The sequence below is a fragment of the Prenolepis imparis genome, unplaced genomic scaffold (genome assembly GCF_030444845.1).
Source record: "Prenolepis imparis isolate NDT839.2.m4 unplaced genomic scaffold, iyPreImpa1.0 SCAF_14, whole genome shotgun sequence".
Classification (NCBI taxonomy): domain Eukaryota; kingdom Metazoa; phylum Arthropoda; class Insecta; order Hymenoptera; family Formicidae; genus Prenolepis; species Prenolepis imparis.
The window spans coordinates 2,427,321-2,442,190 of record NW_028141172.1 but is presented as its reverse complement, the minus strand read 5'-3'; the positions used below and the strand labels follow the sequence as shown (position 1 = coordinate 2,442,190).

At 32.8% G+C, this 14,870-nt stretch overlaps 1 protein-coding gene across 6 annotated transcripts in view; it reads left to right on the top strand.

The window, feature by feature from the left end:
• The window catches only part of Rho-5 (rhomboid-5), an 85,292-nt gene that overhangs the window by 8,218 nt on the left and 62,204 nt on the right, over window positions 1-14,870 (top strand). For all 6 annotated transcript variants that reach the window (XR_014426770.1, XM_083053632.1, XM_083053633.1 and 3 more), the window contains one exon: window positions 7,888-8,076. The gene's annotated coding sequence lies outside the window, so the exon portion shown is untranslated. The remainder of the gene's footprint in view (window positions 1-7,887; window positions 8,077-14,870) is intronic.

Here is a 14,870-nt window from a genome sequence, read left to right as displayed (position 1 = left end):
AAAATCTCTGCGACAATTTATCCGCATGAAAGAGTAATAATAAATTTTTATAACTGACATCTCTTAAAAAAATACATAATCAAAGAAATAATTATATATTTCGAATATTTAGGAAAGAAAATTTCTTAAATTCAAAGAAATGCCAGCACAAAAATTAGAATATAAATTTAATCTTGACGACAGATTCTTTCACGATTATATGTATATTTTTTTTAACGACACACCCTGTTTTATGAAACTCTAAAGTATCGGAAATAATAATTAAAGCGGTCACGTTTTTGCACCGAAAGGTGTAAAAACGGCAGAGCACTGTATTACGAAATAAACAGCAACTTAAGTTTTAAGCATTTCCCTCGGGAGGATGGCAAGAGGGGGGGGGGGTGAGAAAGAGCGTGTTCTCGAAGGAGGGTCAGGAACGATGGCCCCGCAACCTGCAGTCCCATCTTTCACCTCCATGCACCGGTTTATAAAGCCTCGGGAAAGCGCTAACCTACATGCTCGTTCGTACGGCAAATCATATTCAGTTCGCAAAATGAAAACCACCGACGATGCACACGCCATCGCATCCGTTTCCGCCTCCTTCCTCTTCACCTGTCCCCCTCGCTGATGGATAAGCGCGACGGGGAGGGAATCGACATCTTTCGCGGAGGAAATCTTCGATTTTAGAGAGAAAATTTCCCTTTTCTAAAAAAAAAAAAAAAAAAAAAAATGCTTATGTATAGCAATTTTGCTTAAATTTTACTAAAAAAAAACAAAATTTTTAGACATTCTCTGTCTTTTTTTATTACATTTTTTTTATCCATCTAGATTAAACTGGACGCAAATTTAGAGAGAATCTAATTAACGGAAGAAAATATTATCAGGTGTAATTCGCAACAAAAACAGAAATAACGTATAGGATAAACAGCAGAGTAAACTGTTGAGGTTTATAATGAGCGAATAATACTTTCTCCAAAACCTCATTGTGGAACTAATTACCGTATAATTCCCACCAGTCTCATAATATTTGTTTGCGCTTCTCAATATTTATTTTATTAATTGTAATTAATCAGCCGACTTCTCGGTCTGCTTAATGTAGCATATATAAATATGTTATTAAAGATAAATTTATATATTAATTTATACGCGAAACGAAACGCAATTAACTGTCTTTGTTATTCTAAAAATATCGATGCATTAAAAAAATTAATTTAATTTAGTAGAACAAAGATTAACCGACAAATTTAACATTGTTACAATACATGCATAATAATAATTAATAATTACATGATATAATCTTTCTAATTCTGGTGATGTATCCTGAGGATTTCTTTAATATAAGAAAATAGAAATAAAGTAAAACACATACTCTAATTATTATAAATAATTAAATTTTTATATAAATTTAATAGATATGTATATTAGAGATATTATTTTTACAATACTTTCATTTAAAATTTATTTACCGAGATATTTCTAATATTTCTAATTTGAATATTTAAAAACAAGTTTTTGTTTTTAAAATTTTTCCTAAAGAAAATTGGTATTATAATTTAAATCGGTTCTTTTATGGACTCTGTACACAGAGAGATTTTCTTTTAGAATTTACTCTGAAAATCATGGTAATCGTGGGACAATATGATATGGAAAGAATTTTGAGAATTTCTTTAATTAATATTTATCATAATAAAAATAATAATATCTATTACAATAAAATATAAAAGATGTTTAATTAATTTTACTTTGCAGTTTAGTAAAATTAATCAAACATGTTTTACATTTTATTGTGATTATTATTTTTATTGTAATAAATATTAATCAGAGAAGTTCTCATAAAATTCTTTCCATACCATATTGTTCCACGATTACCATGATTTTCAGGATAAATTCTAAGAGAAAATTTTCTTGTCAGTGTATAGATAATATTTCAATTAAAAATCGATAACACTGATGGGGGGATGATTCGTCTCCGGTCATCATGTTGAACTGAAAACGAGGGAGGAGAGAGTTGAGAGAGAAGGGACACGAGTGGCGATAATCGCGCTTCTTTTAGCATCGGGATCATTATATACAGTGGTGATTTGTGGTGCCATTAGAGAGAGGTGCATCCGAAATGCGTTCCTGAAAAGCGAGAGCTCGAAATTAATTGCCGGCGTTTGGCACGAGAGGCAGAGGAAGGGGAAAGGGGGGCATAAATTTTGAGCATTCTCCTCCGGGAGGATCCGGAGAAATTTTTCGCTGCTCAGCCGAAATCCGAAAAGTTTCGCGACAGTCACAAACAGAAAGCGCGTTTATCGCAGCTGATCTACCACCCTCGTAAAGTTAGCACTCCATTTATAGAATTTTGATGCAAGTGATAGTGTCTTGACTCTTCTTCTCGCAAAAAATATTAGAATTGTTGATACATTACGAAAAGAGCTCTAGATCGATTAAAGCGAAAAAAGTAATCTCTGAAGATATAGAATGTGTGTCAACTTTATTTTTATGTTACTTTATAAAAAGAAAATCCCTAATTTTTTAAATATTTTTAAATAAAGATAGATTTAAGTTAAAATATTTTAGTTGACAAGAAAGTATAGATTTAGAATTGTATTGTTAACTTAGCATCGAAATATATCTAAACTTGAAATAAATTTAAAGCAGATTATTTTTATATACTATTTCTCATGATAAAATATGTAAATGTAAATAAAGACTATTAAAGGCAAAGACATCTTGAGGAGTAAATAACGACGACATGTGTACAGGGTAAATAGAATGGAATATTTTTCCAATCTTGCAGATTGCTCAGATATTTAAACCGCAATTTAGATTATTAAGCTCATTTTATAATTAGGATTATTATAAAGGATAAGTAAAAAAAACATTGTCTTTTAAAAGTTTGGAATAATGTAAGTTTTTATGTTAAAATTTTACATAACAAGTAGAGCATATTGTAATCTAGGATGAGTAGAGAATAAATTTTAATTTTAAACCAAACACAGGAGATTAGGATTTGAGATAATCTCGGAAAATCCAGTGCTTCTAGCTGTGTATTTCCTAACGGAGTTATTATTAAACTCAGACAGAAGTAAAATAAAATTTTTTATTGATATTCTTATAAAAATGAAAGAAACTAGAGACTTTTTTATATTTATATATATTAATGTTTTATATACAATATACGATATTTATATATATATATAGGTATAAAGTTAGACGCAGAAACTGGTAAAAAAATCTCATGAGTGTTTAACTCACAATTTTTACTAATGAAATATTATACATAACATTTATGTATAATTAATTAATTAACAATAGTATATATTTATTCTTTTATTTAAATATTTCTTTTCATTCAATTAAAAAGCAATGAGAGAGACAGACCGCGGAGGGATGGGAGAATAATATTTCCGAAGCGTAAGAAATTGAAAGGAAGGACACGCGGATGATAAAAATGAATTAATTAAAACGGAGGGAGAGAAGGAGTAACATAGGAACATACGCGTTCGATGACTCGCGATTGCGCTTTTTCGCGGCATCATGTTCGTAACTTTAAGAAAGTATAACGACGGCCGATGTGCACGGAAGAATTGATTTAGTATGCTGTAAAGTAGTGCGGCGGTGACCCCTTTTCGTGAAATCGATATATACACTTCGATACACACGCACGCGTTACCTAAGTTCACGTGCACCCACACACATACATAAACACAGAACAGGTACAAAACACATACATACACGTATGTGTATATATGTATATACACACATCAGCGCGAATACCTATATCTCTCGAATGCCCGATCCATTTTGCTCTCCCTCGCTCGTTGCTCCGCTCCTTTTCGTCCTTAAATTAAAACGTCGATCGAAAGAGTCCTCCAGCTCTGCTTCGCAATCTATTGCATTTCTTCCTCGCATTTTGCGCTTAAACGAATAAATGTAATTAAGTTTTGTTTAAAGTGTGATTAAAATTTTTGAGACACATTTACTTCTATAATATAAAATTCTATACATGTATACAAAGAGAATTTTCTCTTAGAATTTACCCTAAAAATCATGTTAATCGTGGGACAATATGATATGGAAAGAATTTTATGAGAATTTCTCTGATTAATATTTATCACAATAAAAATAATATCTATCACAATAAAATATAAAACATGATTGATTAATTTTACTATGCAGTTTAGTAAAATTAATTAAACATTTTATATTTTATATTGTACGAGATATTATTTTTATTGTGATAAATATTTATCAGAGAAATTCTCATGAAATTCTTTTCATATTGTCTCACGATCACCATGATTTTCCGGGTAAATTCTAAGAGAAAATTTTCTTAGTGTATGTGTGCTAAATTATTATATATATGTGTGTATATTTTGTGTATATTAATCACTCTTGATAATCGAAGATACTTATAATATGGTAGTTATATTATTATATTATTATGATGTTATATTGAAAGAATAGGAAGCGTACATGATTTACTTTTTTAAGATATATAAATATTAATAATGATGTCCTGATTCGCTTTCGACTGTATTTGAATATAATATTTTTATCAGAATATATATAGCAACATAAAAAGACACACATACACAAGTATATCTTTGCGAGAGAAAATGCATTTTTATATTAGCATTCTATACCATGAAAAATAAAAAATTAAAGTAATAAAGAAATTTCACAGAGAGCTGACCGAGCATAAAGAATAATAAACCTTGCAGTTATAGTTTCCTGCAGATATAGCCGCGGAGGAGCGAAGTATAGTTCATTCACTTTTTAAAATGGTAATGTAACATTTATAGAAAAGAGGATTTTAATCAAATATGAGACTTTTAAAGGGGGTCGGACAAGAAAATGCATTCTATCGATAGTCCGAGTCGGATAAAGGAAAAAGGGAGGAAAGGATTCTTAAAAATGTTCCGGGTTTTTGAAATTTCCCTAAATTCCCCGCCGCTAATGGCATTGAGGTCGCGAGTTCCCCGAGCTATCCGAAGATATTTCATAATGATTCACGGGCGCATCCTGCAGGGATAATATCCCCGGTGTTGGTGAGAGGGAAGAGGGTGGACGACAACCACCCCCGATGTAAATCACGTCCCGTTCTTGTCGGCCGGAAGGGCGAGCAAAGTGGATGGGAAAGCCCGAGACTCTCTCTCTCTACCGTTTTTCTCTCCCTCTGTTCCCCGAAAAATAATTCCGGCTTTTCCATTAAAAAGTTTGATTCGCGGATTCGTGGTCGACATATACCTAAAAGTCTTTCTCTCTCTTTCACTGCGCGAGAGAAGTTGGTCGTCTGTCTTGAGAGAACGCGAGGAGAAGAAAAGGAAGGAGAGGAGAGGATCCCGACACTTGGGCCATCGCCCTCTTCTTCCGGAGTCCGTTTTGTCTTCTCAGTTGTTTCCGTAATGTAGCGAGGTGTATTTTCGTTTAAAATTCTAAAACTTTCGTGCACCGTGACCATATTGGACGGTGTCAGAAGCGAGAAATCGCGCGTCATGTTTCCTCGCGATGAGCAAAGTTGAAGTAGAAATGAAATTTCTTCTTCCGTCAATTCCCTTTTTAGACTGACAGATAAAGGATATTGGTTACTTTCAAATGTAGGTAACTCTTGCGCAAAATATATAATTTTTGTGTTAACTCTAATCGTATATGTGCGCGTGCGTGTAAAACATAATTACTTTTGTAAAACATAATTTAGTATAATGAATGTAGGTAAAAAGGATAAAAAATATTTATTATTTTATAATTGTGTTTGAATGAATTTTTGAAAAGAACGTTATAGATAAAATTTCTCTTACACATAAAATTTAATTTTTTGACTTAAAACGCAGAATGAATTTCCTGTACATATATATTTATCTACCTTTATTTTCAAACATTTTCAAATATTAAAAAAATTATTGAAAAGTTTTATCTTTTATTCAGTTTGCATATTTGCCAAAAATCTGGAAACGAGTAGAATATTTTTTTATTTCTTTTTTTTTATTATTTGTATAACGTTATTCATGTTATAACTTACTTTTATTTCACTATTTCTGCAAAATATATTTTCTCTAAGAGCAAATAGAAACGTTTTTGTTCGTATTTGTACAGGAAAAACACATCCGTGCAATCAAAAAATATCTTGTATATTAAAATAATGTAAAAATATTTTATGTAATTATAAGTTTTTTGTATTTTGTTATAGAAAGTTATTGTATAAATTTTATTCTCTGATTCCGCTAGGATATATTTTATATTTATAAAATATGTATTCTGTATTTTATCTTTCAACGCGTTTTTTTTTATATTTTGATAAAAAAATAGAAAGTTTTAAAAATTTTCTATATCTATTTCTAACAAAAATGAAAAATAAAATTGAAATTTTGGGAATATTTTTTTCTCGAGAAAACAGAAAAAAATTTCTGTTTTAGTCAAACGCCGGATTTTAGGAGTATTCGTTATCACGGAGTTACATCTTCGCTTCCCGTCCTTTTTCCCCCCGGGGAATACTTTTGATGCTTACCATATCTTTTCATTTTTCTACCATCCACCACTATCTCCGGGTCAATTTGAAGGAAGAGGTGCGCGACCGTTCAAAGTCTCGTCTAACTTTAAACGACTTCGTACCTCCGGCACCTTCTCGTCATCAAGAGACGAGAAAGCGCCATCCCCTCGTCGCCCTCGTCGTCTTCTCATCGTCGCCCTTATCGTCGGCGTCGGCTTCTTCTCGCAACAGCACCAGTTTGCAAAGTCGCGATGTTCGCCGATAAAAGTTACGTCATTTAGTGAAATTCTGAACTCCGATCTCTCCTTTACTCTTCCTTGCGCTCTTCTTTCAAGCTCCGAGAGACGAATAGGATGCGCGTAGCGAGGAGAAAAGAAATGAGAACGAGAAACTTAGGAAAGAATGACATTTATTTAATATTTAGTACTAAATTCTCTAGATATCGAAGCGAATTTCAAGCAGCATATAATATGTAGGATAGCCGAGCTTTTTTTCTTTCATCGTGTATAAAACATGGTTTTATTTAGAGAGAACCGATTAAAATATTAATATAGAATAAAAGTGAAAATTTTCTGATAATTGATATATTATTATTCATACACTGACAATGAGAGAATTTTCTCTTAGAATTTACCCTGAAAATCATGGTAATCGTGAGACAATATGGCATGGAAAGAATTTTACGAGAATTTCTCTGATTAATATTTATCACAATAAAAATAATAATATCTATCACAATGAAATACAAAACATGTTTGATTAATTTTACTAAACTGGATAGTAAAATTAATCAAACATTTTATATTTTATTGTAATAGGTATTATTTTTATTATGATAAATATTAATCAAAGAAATTTTTTTTATACCATATATTGTCCCACGATTCCCATGATTTTCAGGGTAAATTCTAAGAGAAAATTTTCTTTGTGTACTATTTATATATGCGTTTATACTATGATATTATTATTTATATATATTTTGCGTATAAGAGAAAGAAATAGGATAAATACATATTTTCTGCGAGATAAAAGTTAATTATATAAATACTTTAAAAGAGGTTGCAATAATTAAATTTGCGAAAAATTCTTCGATTTTTACAAAATAATTGATAACTCGAAAAAATGTATTTTTCCCTTAAATATTTTATGCCAAATATTAAGGTACGCGTGCAAAGCGTGCAACCGAATGATGTGGAATACTTTCTGGTTGTTGCAGAATGGGATAAATGCATATTTTCTGCGAGATAATTAATTATATAAATACTTTGAAAGTTTGCAATAATTAAATTTGCGAAAAATTCTTCGATTTTTACAAAATAATTGATAACTCGAAAAAAAAACGTATTTTTCCCTTAAATATTTTATGCCAAATATTAAGGTACGCGTGCAAAGCGTGCAACGGAATGATGTGAAATGCCTTCTGGTTGTTGCAGAATTCCTGGCATGCGTAGTACGGGCGAGTCGGGCATAGGGCTCGTTCCGGGACTAGCGAAGGGATCAAAGGAGGGTCGTCTGGCCGCTCTCGAGCGGTTTGAGGACCGGTGAGCACGACAGGGCGAGCAACCCCCTTGCCGAAGACCAGCAACCCTCCCGTCCGTCACTGTCGACGAACAACAGAACAGGTTCGTACGCATCTCCGCTGATCGATATCTAATCTATTACATTGTATCTCGAAACTCGAAACTTACCGGAATTAGAATTTCCGTAGGGATTAATATTTTTTGTTTTTAATCCTTTATTGTATAATTGGAAATGCGATTGCGTGAAAATAAGTTGTGTTTTTGAATTTCTTCAAAACCGCTTTTTATTTTTTATTGGTTTGAAGAAATCTCTATATGAGACATCCGTGCATTTATTTTTACATTATGAGCAATGAATTTTAAAATGCATTTTCGAGATACTCTGGTTCAATTTTGGATCCTTCTCTGTTGAAACTAACAAAATATATATGCTGAAATATTGGTAATTATATTTGTTCGGCATATCTCGCACGTAAAATATCACTTGCGATATCCGCGACAATTTTCGTCATGGTTATAGGAAAGGGATTAATCTAATGTTGGATAAGGGGTGCGAATTATGACGTCGGCCTGCACGTGCGGGTCGACGTCTCACGTGGAAGTGGATCGATCATCCCTTTCGAGCGGATGTTTGCGCTAGGAATCGCGGAAGGGGTGGAAACGGGCTGGGGAGTTATCGAAGACTCGGCGAGAGAGGTGAGAGGCGAAGGGGCTTATCTCGACACGTGAGACGGTATTCTATTATACGTTTCTAACGGAGGGTGCACGATCGCTCGGTTAGACGCATTGTAAACAGAGCCATTTGTCAGAAGCATCGTCGCATCCCCTGCGGGGCGGGAGGAGGGTGGAATGTTTAGGAGCGGTGTCCCTTAAGCGGCCGGTGCTGGATAATTGAAAATCGCTTTCGTATATTTTCGTATATCAGTGTTATTTGCTGAAAAATTTTTTCGATACATTACTCATTTGTGGAATAAAAGAACTTCAATTTTTTCTTTCATCTATATATCTTATTTTTTTTATATATATATAAAATATGGATTTTATTTTAAATTTGCACACATACTTCTTTAACTTTGTATGTAATTTTAAATTAACATTAATTTAATAGATATTATTTCGGAAATTAACACACGCGCGGAATGCATTGAACTGTCGAAGATCAGCTGTTCCTCAGATCATCCTTTTTAACACTTATACTCTTAAATTTGCACACATATTTTCTTAGTATAATTTCAAATTATTTGAAAAAATTGCCAATTTAGTCTTAAAATGAATAAATAAGTTGGATAATTAATAAATTAATTTAATAGATATTCAGAAATTAGAGAAATGTCAAAGATCAGCTGTTCTTTCGGAAGTCTTGTTGACCACGTTATCGTGTCGAGTTTTTATCTCTCAACGTCATGTACTCTTAAATGCGATGGCGGACGCGTTCGGGAAACTTTCCGATCCTCTTTGGTGATTTAAAGCGGTCAAACGTTTTTTCGTCCCACTCCTCCCCCTCCTGTACTCCGGAGATGAGGATACGGCAAAGTTAGGGAAGTAGATCAGCCGGTGTACATCGGCGACTTTTCGAACTTGAAGAATGTTGACGTCCACAAAGGCGCCCGTTCTCCAACAAAGGATCACGAGAGTTGAAACCTTATCGTGATCACACATCCCTGGGAGATCAGGCCTTGTCTTACTATTCACTTTGCAAAGTGCATTCAAAAAGCGATCATATTGTTTTCAAGCATCATTACGCTTATATGTGCTAATGACACATTGCATATGTTTATATGTGACGTAAGTTCATACACAGAGAGAATTTTCTCTTAAATATATAGTTATACAAATACAAGATAATTGAATTTCGATTTATCTACAGCTTTGCAATCGATGAATAACAAATAATAAATATGTATAGAAAATATATATGGAAAAGTACACTGAGAGAATTTTCTCTTAAAATTTTTCCTGAAAATCATGGTAACCATGGGATAATATATAATATAGTATGGAAAGAATTTTATGAGAATTTCTCTGATTAATATTTATCACAATAAAATATAAAATATGTTTAATTTTACTAAAAAGTATAGTAAAATTTACTAAAAGTATGATAAAATTAATCAAATATATTTTTAAAATTCTTTCCATACCATATTGTCCCACAATTACCATGATTTTCGGAGTAAATTTAAAGAGAAAATTTTCTCTGTATAGATAGAATTATAATGAAATTGTCGAAAAATAATACTAAAAATGCAATAAAAATTTAATAAATTAATAAAATATAATAAAAATAATAATTGGAAAAGATTCGAATTAAAGACCACAAGCGGAGAGAATTTAAAATAACGTTTTAAATAAAATGAAATCAAAACGGAACCAAAATTACGAGTCTGTAAGAGCAAACTGAAAATGACGGAAGTTCTTCAGAATGGGGCGCGTTTCGAGATTTCTCGGCGACCAGTCACGCTCATCGTTCAACCCTATCTTTCCGAGAATGATTTATCTACCCCACGAGAGGGATGATCAATCTATATCAATCGCAACTGCGTGATAAAACCAAAAGCAATTTCTTCCGCGGAGATAACGGCTTGTCTTCTCAGCCAGCCCCATGGATGAGTTAACGACACGAACATTGTCTTATCTTAAAAATCACACGGGTAATATTTTTATATAACATCTTGCGCGCGATAAACAAAGGTTTATTTACCGAAAATCTACAATTATAGAAATATAGTGTAATCTTTTTTTTTCGGTAGGAATCTTTTCTTACATAAAAAAATTGTCACAACATTTTTTTATTATGACGATTTTAAAACAACGTATATAAACATTTTCTTTCAAGCGAGAGAATAAAAAAATATTTTGTTTTTTTCAGAAAATATATTTTATTTTTAAAAAAGAAAGAAAAGTTGTTACAGATAATATTTTACATTCCATCGTTAATTCTCTCGGCGCGATCTTATAAATGATTGAGACAAGTCTTGAAAAGATCGCGACATCCTTTCGGATTTAAAGTCGCGCATAATCGTCGGTTCTTCTCGTTAATTAATGAAAATAATTGGCCGACGAAGAGCGGGAAACGTCGCAGTCTATCTGCGATAAGGATTCGAGACAACTCGAGGAGTCTCGAGAGGGTAGGTCGAGGATGTTCAAGCGGGGAGGCCTGACCAGTTTTTCCATAGAGAGAGCGAGAGAGAGGAAGATAGGGACAGGGATGGGGTAGAATCGGAAGGGACGAGGAGGAAATTCATTTCCTTAATGGAGGCTGGAATACTGTATACTTAACCGACGGGAACTAAACACGCCCCCTTGTCCCCCGTCGTTTTCACTCTATCTCCAAATCATCCGATAGGGTATAACGCGGTGCTCCACACAAGGGATCTCGGTTGAACAATTATACCGACTGTCCTACTATCCTGTTATTTAGAATAGATATCCCAAGAGTAATAAGCATGTATATGAGTGTGTATATGAGCAACCTGACACACATACACACATATATTTTAAGAAGTATTCTACATCAAGGATAGAGGTGTTATTATTTTTATTGTATTTGTTACAACGTTGCAAAGTAGAGAAAAAGGAAAAAAATAATCTTATTAATTTAAGTATGGAGTTTATCGATTAAACAATTTGCAGACAAAAGCTTCTTTCAAAAAAATAAAATCAGTTTTAAAAGTAGAAATAATTAATAATTCAGTTTAATTATAGCCATTAATGTTTCGCGATTGTGATTTGAAATAATTTTTCAAATCTATTTATTTCATTTTTTTATTTGAAGAAATTCACAAGACTAATAATGAGAGACATATACATATAAATACAGATAAACAGGCTTTAATTTGCCTCAACAATCTCGCCCCACTTACCGCGCCTAGCTCTCTATATGCCCATTCCTACTTCATATACATATAAATCTATATTATATCTTAAAATTAAAACATTTCTGTTCTCTCGAATTAAACGAATCTCTTATTCATAGAGAATATATTACTATGCTCAAATTTTAGTTATGACAAATAATATTTTTAAGCTATAATTTCGTAGAGAATTCCTCGTTAAATTATAATTAAGAATATTAGTTATAGCTAAAATTTAGACATAACTAAATTCCAGGTGTAATATAGGGATACCTAAAATTTATCTACGGTAGCTAATATTTCTTTTTCCGTGTTTACGTCATTCCACGTCACAGATCGTAAGTGCATAATTTTCGTCGGGTTATCGTCACGGGACATGTTATAAATGTTGTAATAAGAAGGGAGGAGGAGATAGTATAATATTTGATGAGGAATGCAATTAAATGCGGCCGAATGTAAGTCAGGAAATGCGAGGGCCGCGAGATGTAATGGGTGAAAATCGCGGCGGAATATAATATGTCTCTGGCTATAAATAATATCGCGGAGAGAAGGAAAAGAGACGACGGTGTTAGGGGACAAACGGGTGCTGGGTGGGCTGCTGTCGCAGCTATTAATTAGACGAATTAATTGCGCTCATTAACGAGTGCGCTTGCACTAGGAGCGATGAGGAATGATTTTTTTGTTACCCTTCGCGTTGTTGTTGCATCGGAGATTTGTCCGGGTTTTGTTGCACTTCCTTCTTCCTCGATAAAAAAGTTAATTTCCAGAGAGAAAACTATTAAAAACTTTTCAATCTTATGAAAATGTAATATATAAATGATACATGCGGAGTTTCGAGCTTCTATTTGCAATTGTGATTTAGTTTTTTTTAATGTTGATGCATTATTGATATAAGGATTTAATTCGAAGCTAATTACATACTTTTTAAAGAAATTTGCTTTTTCGCTTTAATAATAATATTAAAAGATATATCATTTTTTTAAATATAGAAGTTTAAATATGATTAGTATAAACAAGATAGATATTTTTTTACGTATACATTCAAAAAGAGAAAGTTTCACTAAAATATCGCTTTAAGTTTATTTAATGCACAATTGATATATACAAACTTATAACTATTTATATAAATTTCTATATTTTAAGCTTCTTAAAATATATATAAAATCTTAAATTTTTATTCTGCTTTACGGAAAAACAAGAAGATATTTTGTTTGTTACCTTAATTCGAGAGATATAAGCTCTGCTTATAAGAATGTAATTTCTCGATTCAATTTATAATACTTATCGGCGACAAATAACTATACAACTGCATCTAGCAGCGTTTTCGCGTCCATGGAATTCTAATTCTGTTTTCATCCAACGATAATTCTCAGGTGGATAAAATCCCCTTATTATTGAGTAGACGTTGCGTCTCGCTCGTGTAATCGCGACGATTTTATCAGGAGATAAAATGTTCAATAGCCTTACCCCTCGTTTGCCGTGGAATTCACTTTTCCCCAGTTCGTCGAAGGGGATGTAAACAAACAGAGGGGAAATATGAATTTTACCTCGGGCAAGAAATTCGTGCGAAATGTACAATGAAGACGATTCGAATGGGGGGGAAGAAAAAAACGTTGCAAAAATAACACGGAAAAAATTTCGTAGTTTTTAAATCCAGAATTTTGTATCGGCAGTATATAAATGCGCATACGCACAATTGATCTTATCAATTTTATCGAGCTAATTATTCGATAATTATTGCGCGAATAAGTTGATTATTATAATTTGTTGAATATAATTGACATATAAATTATCGTTTGTGCGGTAACGATATTACTTGAGAAAATATATACAATATTGTATATTGTGCGCGCGTCGAGGTAATATTAATTTATCATCAAATTATCTACTTATTTATTATCGATTACACGTTGGACGAGTTTTCAAGGAAAGATTGGAAAGCGCGAATGGCATACAATGTCGATTAATTGAGCATTGAGCATTAATTATTTCTTGAATTCCGGTCGATAGCGTCGCGATGTCGATAATTAAAATAAACAACTTATAACGATATCAGTCTCATTCGCGTGTAAAAAGTTTTCAAATCAAATCGTGATGCAAATAAAAGTAAGTTTGCGGTACTTGCGAACTTTTGAATGCCTTTATAAGTGAGCTTGGAGGACAAAAGGAATAAACGATGGCGTAAAATGTGAATTGTCAGAATAATAGAAGAGAAGAGAGGATATTATTATACTTAAATATGTCAATGTTTAACGATAAAATACGCGCGAGAACAAAGTAAAGAAATAAAAGTTATATATTAAAAGTTATACTAAAATTTCACAGATTCTCACTTTTCATAAAGTGAGTAGACGATAAATATATTCAATATGTATATGCATGTAGGGATAAATCGCTGAAATAAATTACGAAATGTAATTACATACGTTTAATTATTAAAATTAATTATTAGAATTAATTATTTAATAAAAAAATACAATAAAGGCGAACACGTTTGATGGAAAACGAACTTTTGCTCAAATTAAATCAAAGATGGAATCGTGTGTCTAATTAAAATCGTAATGTTGATCGTTCTAGGCTAGGCTAGGCTTGGCTTTAATAAAGCGAAATAAATTGGGAATCTCTCTAATATGTGTTCAAAGCGGCGCTGATCGCCTTAAAATGATGAGAAAGGAATCGAATTTGATCGCATTGCTCGGGGGCCGAGCGATGGCCTCGAATAGGTCAGGAATTAATTCCTTCATGTTTGCTTCGATGGCCGGCACTTTCGCTCGAGTTGGCACACTCGATGTCCGCTGTGTCCTCGATGTCAAAGGCATGCTTTATCTCGAAACGTCGATAACGCGCGATTCGAGAATCAACGTCGGAAAATAAATGCGAAATAACATAATAATTTGCGCTGCCCCTGACTCTGTATCTGACAACCATAAGGCGTCATTTATCAGAATTGCGATTCTGCACGGGAGAAAAAGGTGGAATTGATTAGAAAGCATATACACGTGTTTTCTCTTTTTTTTTCCACCCCTAATCGATTCACGAAGA